This window comes from Vigna unguiculata, chromosome 10, assembly GCF_037176805.1.
Source record: "Vigna unguiculata cultivar grain cowpea cultivar isolate G323 ecotype 2 chromosome 10, ASM3717680v1, whole genome shotgun sequence".
Taxonomy (NCBI): domain Eukaryota; kingdom Viridiplantae; phylum Streptophyta; class Magnoliopsida; order Fabales; family Fabaceae; genus Vigna; species Vigna unguiculata.
This window is the reverse complement of record NC_140801.1, coordinates 13,633,708-13,643,960: the sequence shown is the minus strand read 5'-3', so window position 1 is coordinate 13,643,960 and position 10,253 is coordinate 13,633,708. Positions and strand designations below refer to the sequence as shown.

Here is a 10,253-nt window from a genome sequence, read left to right as displayed (position 1 = left end):
TATTGATTTTAAAATTTTAAAATATATTAAAAAAATATTTAAAATAAGTATATTTTTAGTTCGTCCGTAAGGTGAACACTACAATTTTAAAATCTGGACTCCTAAAATTTACTCTCTTCTCAACCATCGTGGTCGTATTTATAAGCTAAAAAGTGTCTTGGAAAATACATTTTGGTCATTCATCTACGTTTGGACTAGTCGCCAACTGTGTTTGCACTTGTATCATGGCATGAATCTTCCATGCTCCAATATCTTTTATTCTCTGGGCATCCTTCCCTACGACATTGTCGAGTTACTTGTTAAGACAGCTACCCTCACGTGTGGCCATGTGCACTCTTTAACTCATCGCGTTTGAATTTTTTAAGTCTCTTTTTATTCCCTCTACCATGCTTGCAACACCAGCAACCAAGAAGAATTTGAAACGCTTCAATTGTTATCGGGTTCCTTCCACTTCACTACGACTCACTTTCCTCTGCCTTTACGTATGATTCTTCCATCTTAGCTTCTCCGTTTGCCCTTTGTTAGTGTGAATTACTTTACTAGCATTTTCTCCTTGTGACCACCCATACAGGAAATGATTTTGACAGCAGTAACTTTTGTCATTTGACTTTGGTTCAAGACCAGAAACATATCCAACCAAGATAAAAATGGGTAACCTGTATATTCCACCCTTACTGCTTCTGTTCTAGAAACAATAGAAACAAACGAGACAGAAAATTCTAAGGTCTAATCGACATTAAAAAAAAAAAAAAAAAAGGAATAAATCAGGCCTAATAGACATTTTCCATACCCTCCAAACTCACCCGCAAGAGCCTCATGTCCTCATCGCACCACCACCCTCTTCTGGCTTCCGACTCTCCCACAAGCTTCTCCACGCCATAAGAAAACGCGACTTCTCGAAGCTTCTAGACTCATGCATTCCATGGGGAGCTTGAGAAGAAGCTCAACAAGCTCGAACTCTATTGCCACAGCTTGAAATCCGGCCTCGAAGAATGCACCAATGCCAATGTTGTCTCTTCTTCGACGTCAGCACTTCTTGGTATCAGTTTCTGAAGCGAGATCGTCTGTTAAGCTGCTCTCCCGTTCGTTGACCATGGAACTGAGGCATACGGAAAGAATTGTGTACGAGAAAGTCTCATTTTAGGGAGTGTAATATTTTAAAATTTTGCTTCTTTTTAGTCTTGTAAAAATTATATAGATGTAAATATTTGCTCATAATTTTAAGTTTTTGTATTGGATGCACATTAACTCTTTGATCTCTTAAGCACTTCTATTGGGTTCAAGAGAAACTTATGGGGTTTCAAAAAGCAATTCCCCGAGAACAAATTTCAAAGAGACTCTTAAAAAAGTAGAATCAAATAACACTTGGATCTTTCTAAAGCTATCTCTTACTTATTTCTTTTAGCACCTCTATATCTTGTTGCATCTCCATAGATATGGAAAAGGTCCAAATTATTTAGAGGTTGGAAGCCTTTCGGATTGCATAATACAAAAATCTATCATTAATTGTGAAAAAGAAAATAATAAAAAAATTTGAATCATAGTTTATATATATGGATTGTAAATCCAGAATACATTTGCAAATTTGAAAAGATATTCTAGATTTTACAAACGTTTCTAGAATTTACAGTAAAAAATACTTTTTCAAATTACGTTATCCATAAATGTATTTCAAAATTAGAATATCTTTTCAAATTAAGTAATTAATAAATACATTGTACATTGTATAATCTAAAATGTATTTGCAAATTATAGAATCCAAAAATATATTCTAAATTACGCTGTCTAAACAAATGTATTATGAGATTCATATAATAAGAAATTACATTCCACAATGTAATTTTAATTTCAAAAAATTGTTTTCCAAACGACATAATATGAAACTAATCTAAAATATATTTGTGGATTACACAACTTGAGAATCTATTATGTGTTTGAATGAGACAATTTAAAAGAATAATTTTTTAATTTGGCAAATTTAAAATTCTTTTAAGAAAAAGTCATATATTTGGACAAGGAAATTAAAATTGAAATTCTTTTATTAACTAAAATTTAGAATTTGAAATTCACTCAAAAGATAATGAAATTGAAATTCTTCGAGTTATCGAATCAGGTCAAGTAGAAGGTCAAGCAGAAGGTTAAGTCGAGTCGACCTGTACTAAAGGTCAAGTTGAGTCGAGCCTACGCCAAAGGTTGAGCTGAGCCGAGCCAAACCAAGCCAAGTCAAGTCTGGTCTGGCCAAAGGTTAAGCCGAGTCAGTCTAGGAAGAAGGTCTAGCTGAGTCGACTCGGGTCAAAGGTCGAGTCAAGTCGATCCAAGAAGAAGGTCTAGTTTAGTTTACTCGAGCCGAAGGTCAAGCCGAACTAGACCAAGCTGAAGGTCGAGTGGAGTCGACCCAAACCGAAGGTCACACTAAGCCAACCTGAACCGAAGGTCGAGCCTAGCCGACCTGGGCCGAAGGTCTAGCCGAGTTGACTTATGCTAAAGGTCTAGTCGAGTCAACCTGGGCTAATGATCTAGTCAAGTCAACTCGAGTTGTGCCGGTCACGAGCCGAAGGTCAAATTGAGCAAGCCCACGTCGAAGGTCGAGCTGAATTTGCCTAGATAGAAGGTCTAGCTAAGTCGACTCATGAGGAAGGTCGAGCCTAATCAATCCATGTTGAATCTTTAGGAGTCGATTCAACTTAAAAGTTGAAACGAGTCATCATAGATTGAATGTCGAACTAATTCAACTTGAGCTCAAAAATATAGTTAAGTTTACTTTTAAAGATGTTAAATTGGTTTATCCAAATAAGAAAATTAAAATTTAAGATATTTTAATTACTTCATTCAACCAAACTATTTAAAAAATAAGAGAATTCAATTTAATAATTCAAATACTTCTTATTTCAATTTATTTGAATTGTTAAAACTCCTGATCAAGGTAAACGTGTTTTGTAACTTATTTCCAAATTTCCAGAAATCTAAAGCATAGTATATTTCAGATTTCTAACAAAAAGAGAAACATGGGTGAAAAAAAGTACTTACCCTAAAAAATTTTAAAATCCTAAAATTGTACTCTATCCTAATATTTAAAACAAAGGCACAAGTTTAGCATTTCAAAATATTATAATATAAATGTATTGTAACAAAATAAGGCACAAAAATGAATAAAAGACGGGTGCAAGTTTGTGGGCAAATCATCAATAAGGTTCTCTGCAGAGCACAATATCTGCTTACATAGGTTGTTGTAGAAGGTTTGCAGTCACCATAATAAACAACTTTAACCTAACATTCGTTCACCATCTTTTTAACCTTCATTTTTCTTCTTTTCCACTTTTCCTTTACATGAGAAGAATTTATTCAATAAGCGTTTAGTTAAGCTTTTTACGGAAGCACCCCTTAAGTCCTCCATGGATTCCACTGGAGGAGAGATCGACCCAACAGCACATGAAGATTCAGAACTAGGAATAGTCATATTTGGTGCATGGTAGTGCTCTTCTTTTTCCTCAATTGCCTCGTATATAAGATAAATTGACGTCTTGATTACAGTTAATCTGCCCCAGAAAACAACAACAATTTGCACCTTGTTTCCAGCCTCAATGTTTGACACTACCCTCTGCCACTCCTCATCATCAAATGACGCTAATGCATTTCTCTTGTAAAGCTGAATGGTGCTCTTTGTGTGATTTATCACCAACAAATTTTTCAGGCCATCTGATGTTATAATAACAGAGGAAGAATAATGGATATGACACATCATTTTCTTAAGGTTACGCCCATTAACTTGAGGAATTTCAAAAGTCACAGAAGAACCTTCACTGTTGAAGGTTAACCAATCTGGATAACAATCGCCAGGGAGCAAACAATCACCGCTATCACTCATAGTCATATTCTGTAAAAATAGATATATATGTTGTAAGTTTATCAATCGATGCATTAATACCACCTTATTATAAATTCATCAACTCATTTTATCATAAATTAAAATTATGATCTTTTGCCAAAAAAGTATTCAAAACGATGATAACTCGCATGAAATAACTAAAATTGTTAAAAAGATTTAATGTTATATATGCATAAGAATATCATATTATTAGTCTCTTTCTTGAATTTAAGCCGATGGTCACTTTTAACAGCAGAATATATGATGGCAGTTAAAAAAAATATGTTGCTGTATGATAATTTTAGAGTAGTGTGATTAAAATATCATCTTTAAATTTTTATGTTGACAGAGTATAATACTATATACTTGCATATATAATTGATGCAGTAAAATAATTCAACTGCCAAAAAGTAAGTAGAATTTCTAACCAGAAGTTTTGACAAATATATATATCATAAAAATATTACAGTTAGATGCATTTAAGAGAGAAAGATAAGAAAGGAACCTTTAAAATTCTCTGTTTCAGAATTCGTGTGATTTCCGAACTCGTTCCCATTCGAATTAAAAGTGTCTTCTCAAACAATTTTGATCTTGAGTTGCATTCAATTAATGTAAATACATTCTGCATTTGTGATGCCGTACCAGATGACTCCGTTTCATCAGGATTTGTCGCATATAAAGCATCCAAAATACTCGTTGTATCTCGAGAAAGTTGAAGCTCCGAACCACACTCTATCCAAAGACTTTGAAAGCTTCGAAGCTCCTCATATATATACGATAGCTGATTAGAACTGCTATTTTGTACATCTAACGAAACAAGAGAAGACATGTCCACTAATGTTTGAACACGAGAAGAGAGACTATTTACTGGTGACATCCAAGACCAAATGATAGAGGGAAACACATCGCGTGAAAATCCTTCATAACCACATAATGAAATATATCCAATACTTTTTGATCTAACTATTGAAAAGGGCACGCTTGTTATACCAGTATTGTCAGCAACAAGGGTTGTCAAAGACTCCATCTGTTCTATGTCCTCTTCCAACTTATCAATCCTTAGACAACCGGAAAGAATGAGTGTTTTAAGAGATTTCAACTTATAGATACTTCTTGGAAGGTTACGAAGGCTAATACAATCTTGAAGGTTTATTAGTAGAACTTTAGTGAGATGACCAATGGTATATGAAACTTCAGTCAGCCTTGGACAATCCATGAGTATACAAGCTTTTCAAGATTAGGCAAATTTAGAAAGTCTGGAGTCTTTGTTAAATAATGAGAATGGCTAAGATTGAGAATTTTCAACTTCTCCATCAGCTAAAAAAAGAAATACAATGGAGATAAATTAGATAAAAAAAACAATAAAAATAAATGAAAGCATTTAAAATATGTCATGAACAGTGAAGTGGGGTGTGAAATATATACTCGTGATGCCATTTTTTTAGTGCTATTATATTTTGATTTAGATTTACTTTTGTGTAGGCAAGGCTATCCTCATGACTTTTGGTTGACACTTCATACTCCTTTTATCGAGTAAAAAGTACATGATTTATTGACTACACTGACATAAGCATACGTCGTACGTGTTAGGATTCTCTTTGAAGTTTGTGAGTCTATTCCTTCAATATGCTATTGGAGTTTTACGATGCTTCAATCTTCTATTGCTACTCAATGAATCACCTAAGATTGGATCATCTGATGTGAACTCATAAGACTTTTATTGCCTCTTGTTCACATGTCTTCTAGACTTTGGTCGTCTATTGATTCATCAAAAGTTGTCTAGCAAACACTAAATTACGACCATTTAGACTAGAACCAATCTCAAACTAATTTACACTCGGCAAACTCATTAAATATACCAAAAAATCATATTATTTGTTATCATAAAAATGTAGGGTGACTTGTTGGCAAATGTGTAGACTTTACGCTTTTGGTTAATTCGAAACACATCCTCCCTATGGTGAATGTTAAAGGTACTCTCTATGCAGATGATGTTTTTGTGTTGTGCGGGGCTAACAAGAGAAGTCTTGGAAGTAGTATGCAGCTATTTCAGATGTATGGCTTTGCTTCAGCTCAGTGACTCAATAGTGCTAAAAGCCAGTTTTACACTGGAAACACTTCTAACTCCTTCAGTAGAGTTATTAAAGATATCCTAGGTTTTGATACTTACGTGGGTGTTCACCTTTTCTAAGATGTGCATAACTCTAGATTTCTTAGACCTACTGTTGATAATATTAAATGCAGTTGGTTAAGATGGATAAGATCCAGTTGGTTAATTCTATTATTACTGGGGCTACAGTTTACATCCTTTAGTATTAATTTTGCTCTAAAGGGTGAATTTGTAATTACCATTAAAGTGTAATGCAAATTTTGGAAGAATATAGAAAATTTTAAGATAGAAGTATTGAAATGTAATATAAATTCTAGAACAATGTAGGCCTTTTGTTAGCTGTTTGAAGGTTTGAGCTTGATATGGTCGCTCCTTGTATCTTTGCTTCTTTCTTTTATTGATTTTTCATGTGGTGTCATGTGATTGACACCTAGTTGGGATGTTAATGTTTTATAGTAATGCCTAATATGATTTAAATAAATAAAGAACAACGCATGACATTCAAAAAACTAAATTAATACCTGAGTCTCTTTCCACACCGTGGTAATCTTACTGTTTTATAACTCAATAGAAACTAAACTTCCTTGATAAAAGCTTGTTGGTATGAAGGCAAAAGGAAATCCATGCCAACAAAGCCATCTAAGGTCTTTGGAAAGATATTCAAAATCTCCAACAAGTTCTACACCAGAAAGTTCCATCAACCTGAGTTTCTTCATGTTCATAAAAGTTTTAGTGCTTAGAGATTTTGTATTTCTTGGTAACTTCAAACTCAATCCCTCAATATGTTTTGTTCCCTATCACAGAAAAAAAAAACAGTAAAATATACATAGCTAAAGATATATGGCAGTCAAAACCTTGATGAAAAAGACCATCATTTTTTCTATAGTAGCTAAGAGGAAACAAACAATTCACTACCAAACAAATTTTTAAAATTCTTGTAACAATCAATTTAAAATAACCAACTTTCCAAGGTGTTATCATTTCCATTAGCTTTATATATTTGTAATACTAAATAATAAATGAAGGTCTTACGATTTCTTTTGATAACACATCAAGCACATCCTCATGAAACCATAACCTGCTACGCTCCTCAAGCATCATTGGTGATTTTGAACGAATAATTTCTCTTCCCATGTCCCTAGCAAATCATGCATTCCAAGTTGGTTCTTATCATCCACAGTTACAAGACTTCGCTCTACCAAAACACGTATTCCATTTTCTGCGAAAAGTCCACAACCATTCAATATATGTATAACATCATTTCGATCCTTTCCTATGAAAAAACATGCTATATCAAGAAATATTCCTTTCTCAGTATCATCACTTAAACCATCATAACTTATTTTTAACTTCTGCTGCACTTCATCATTAGGAATTTTCCTGAGTTTTTCCAATACAATCTTCCACTCTGTTACCCCCATATCAAACAAATAAGACCCAAGGACTTCAAGAGCAAGTGGCAATCCCCCAGCATAAGAAACTATATTTCTTGAAAGCTCAATAAAATCTTCTTTTGGACTTGCTTGCTTGAATGCATGCCAACTAAAAAGCTCAATAGATTCATCTACATCCATTCCTGTCATTGCGAAGACTTGGTCAACTCTTTTCCCTCTAAGTAAATGTATGTCTCTGGTTGTGATGATTATTCTACTCCCAGAACCAAACCATTCACGATTTCCACACAAAGCATTTAATTGTTGTAACTTATTTACATCAAGTATAAGAAGTATCCTTTTACGGAAAAGTCTTTCTCTTAATATAATCTTTCCTGATTCAATGTTACATATCTTTGCATTGTTTTCTTTGTGGATATCAAATAGAAGTTGTTGTTGTAAACAAACGTGGCCAGCTTCTTGTCCCCAAACCTCCCTAATATTTGCAAGGAAACTCCTTCCCTCAAAACTGCGGCCAATCTTATTGTAAATTGCTTTTGCAATAGTTGTTTTACCAATGCCTCCCATCCCCCACACCCCAAGTAGTAGAACATCCTTTGATTGTTTTTGTTCTAGCAATTGAACCATTTCTTGCACTCGAGATTCTACTCCGACTGGATTATTGGCAACAAACAACTCCGTCTTTTCCAACAAACTTGTAACATTATTAACAATATTTTTCACAGCTTCACTTTCATTCCTACAACAAAAGCCATGCTATATGCATCAATATAAAAAGAAAATTTGAGTAAAAAGTTATACTTGTACAAATGTGTGTTGCTTTATTAAGTTCATCTAATGCACTATATTTTGTTTTTGAAGAATTATTTCGTAGCACATATGTCAATAACTATTCTTCAGAATGGGACAAAAGAAAGTTAGTGGGAGAAGAAGCTGGAGCTATACAACTGAGAATCTAAGTAATTGAAAACTAAAATGAAACAAAGACTATTTTTTAATAGTTTTTAGAAGGGTTAAATATGTTTTTGGTCCCTCAAGTTTCAGCGAAATTTGGAATTAGTCCCTCATCAAAACTTTTGACCAATTTAGTCCTTTATCTTTCAAAATGCATGAATTTAGTCCTTTTAACCAAATTTTGTTAAGTTTATCTGATGTTTCAAGTGCATTTAATGATAGTATTTAAATTATTTACACTGTTTGACACATTTTTACTTCAATGTTAACTTAAATACTATCATAAAATGTGCTTGAAACGTCAGATAAACTTAACAAAATTTGGTTAAAAGGACTAAATTCACGCATTTTGAAAGATGAAGGACTAAATTGGTATAAAGTTTTGATGAGGGACTAATTCCAAAATTCACTGAAACTTGAGGAACCAAAAACATATTTAACCCTTTTTAGAATTTACCTTTCTGAAACATATTTTTCATTATTTTTTTTTGCTTTATAAAAACAATTTTTGTTTATGAACACGAAACAAACATGCTCTTGTTCTTAGTACTTTAACCAATGTTTGTTTGATTTCTTGAAAATACAGTTAAATAAACAAGCACTATTATTTCATCAAATCATTAGTATTAATTTTTAATTAATTATAAATATTATTTAAGATGAATATTTAAGCTTATATTTTTTACCAGAACTCAATTACCATAATTATTTTTACATTGTTATTTATATTTCCTCATCTTTCGTCTGATTTCTTCTTTTAAATATTTATCTTTCTATGAGATTCTTTCTACACGAGCTCTGAATGATAAAATTAACGAGGAAAGCAATTACAATGAAAATTAATAGGTTAATAGCAAATTTAAAATTTGTGCATTCGTGATACATAAAAATTTGAACTATAAACTAATGGTATTTCATTAATAAAAATAATGAGAGAATGTAGAAGTGTTTCATTACCTAGAATTGAGGATAACAACTCCAGAGATGCCAGCAGCCTCACGAAATGTGTCCCTAGCACGCTTCTCGATGTAGTTGATCTCATTATCCGTTATTCCCCTTCATAAATATTGTGGATTTTATTTGTTAATTTTAGAGACAAAGTTCAGTAAAATTGGGAGAAGGTGGGTGTTCCATTACCTGTAGTGCTGAACTACCAACCTCGAGATGGCAGCAGCTTCAGAGAGTGTGATCCTCCAATGTTTCACAAGGCTCTCGATGCGATTGTAAGCCTTCAGCTTTTGAACACTGTCACAAGTCATGAACTTAATAAATGTTAGTATCAGTGACAATGTTAAGTAACAACAAGAAAGCACAAAGTGTTTCAATTATCTCTTGAAGAGGAGTGGTAGTGAGAATCTCTTTGACACTCTTTCTAATTTTCTTTTTACTATTTGTTAAAATTTATTAGAACTTTAAAATTTTAGACTGGTTATGGTAGAAACATTGTGATCAAAAGAAACATAATATATATTGTTGGAAATCCCACATCAACTAAATATAAGATCAATTTAGAATATATAAGTGGGTGTAAACCTCACTTTATAAGCTGGTTTTATAGGATTGAGTTACACTTAAAGTTCACTTCTTAACATGGTATTAGAATCTATCCTAACAAGATTTGTGGTTTGTGGGGTATATTATTCCCCCTCCTATTGAACCACCTATTAATTTACTTCTTAAAATTTGTGGTTTGTGTGATTGACCTAGACTTAAAATTTATTTCTTAACATATATATTATAAAAAAATACAAAATTATAATTGTAATGCAAAAGTAATGATATAATGTCTAGAATTTAAAATAATAATAACATCATATCAAAACACCACAAATTTGAAATTCAAAACTTAAAATAAATACAAATCATAAGAAAATTTCTTAAAATTCTAATAATCTGATTCTTCTTTAATCCCAACAAAATTGTCTTAAAA

At 32.7% G+C, this 10,253-nt stretch overlaps 1 pseudogene across 1 annotated transcript; it reads right to left on the bottom strand.

The window, feature by feature from the left end:
- Positions 1-3,089: 3,089 nt before the first annotated feature.
- On the bottom strand, positions 3,090-9,582 carry LOC146882179 (disease resistance protein RPV1-like; annotated as a pseudogene). The gene is made up of 6 exons (XR_014984933.1): positions 9,461-9,582; positions 9,281-9,379; positions 7,008-8,108; positions 6,497-6,769; positions 4,371-5,182; positions 3,090-3,874 (listed from the first exon to the last, which is right to left on the bottom strand). The product of XR_014984933.1 is annotated as a disease resistance protein RPV1-like (transcript).
- Between the last annotated feature and the right edge of the window lie 671 nt (positions 9,583-10,253).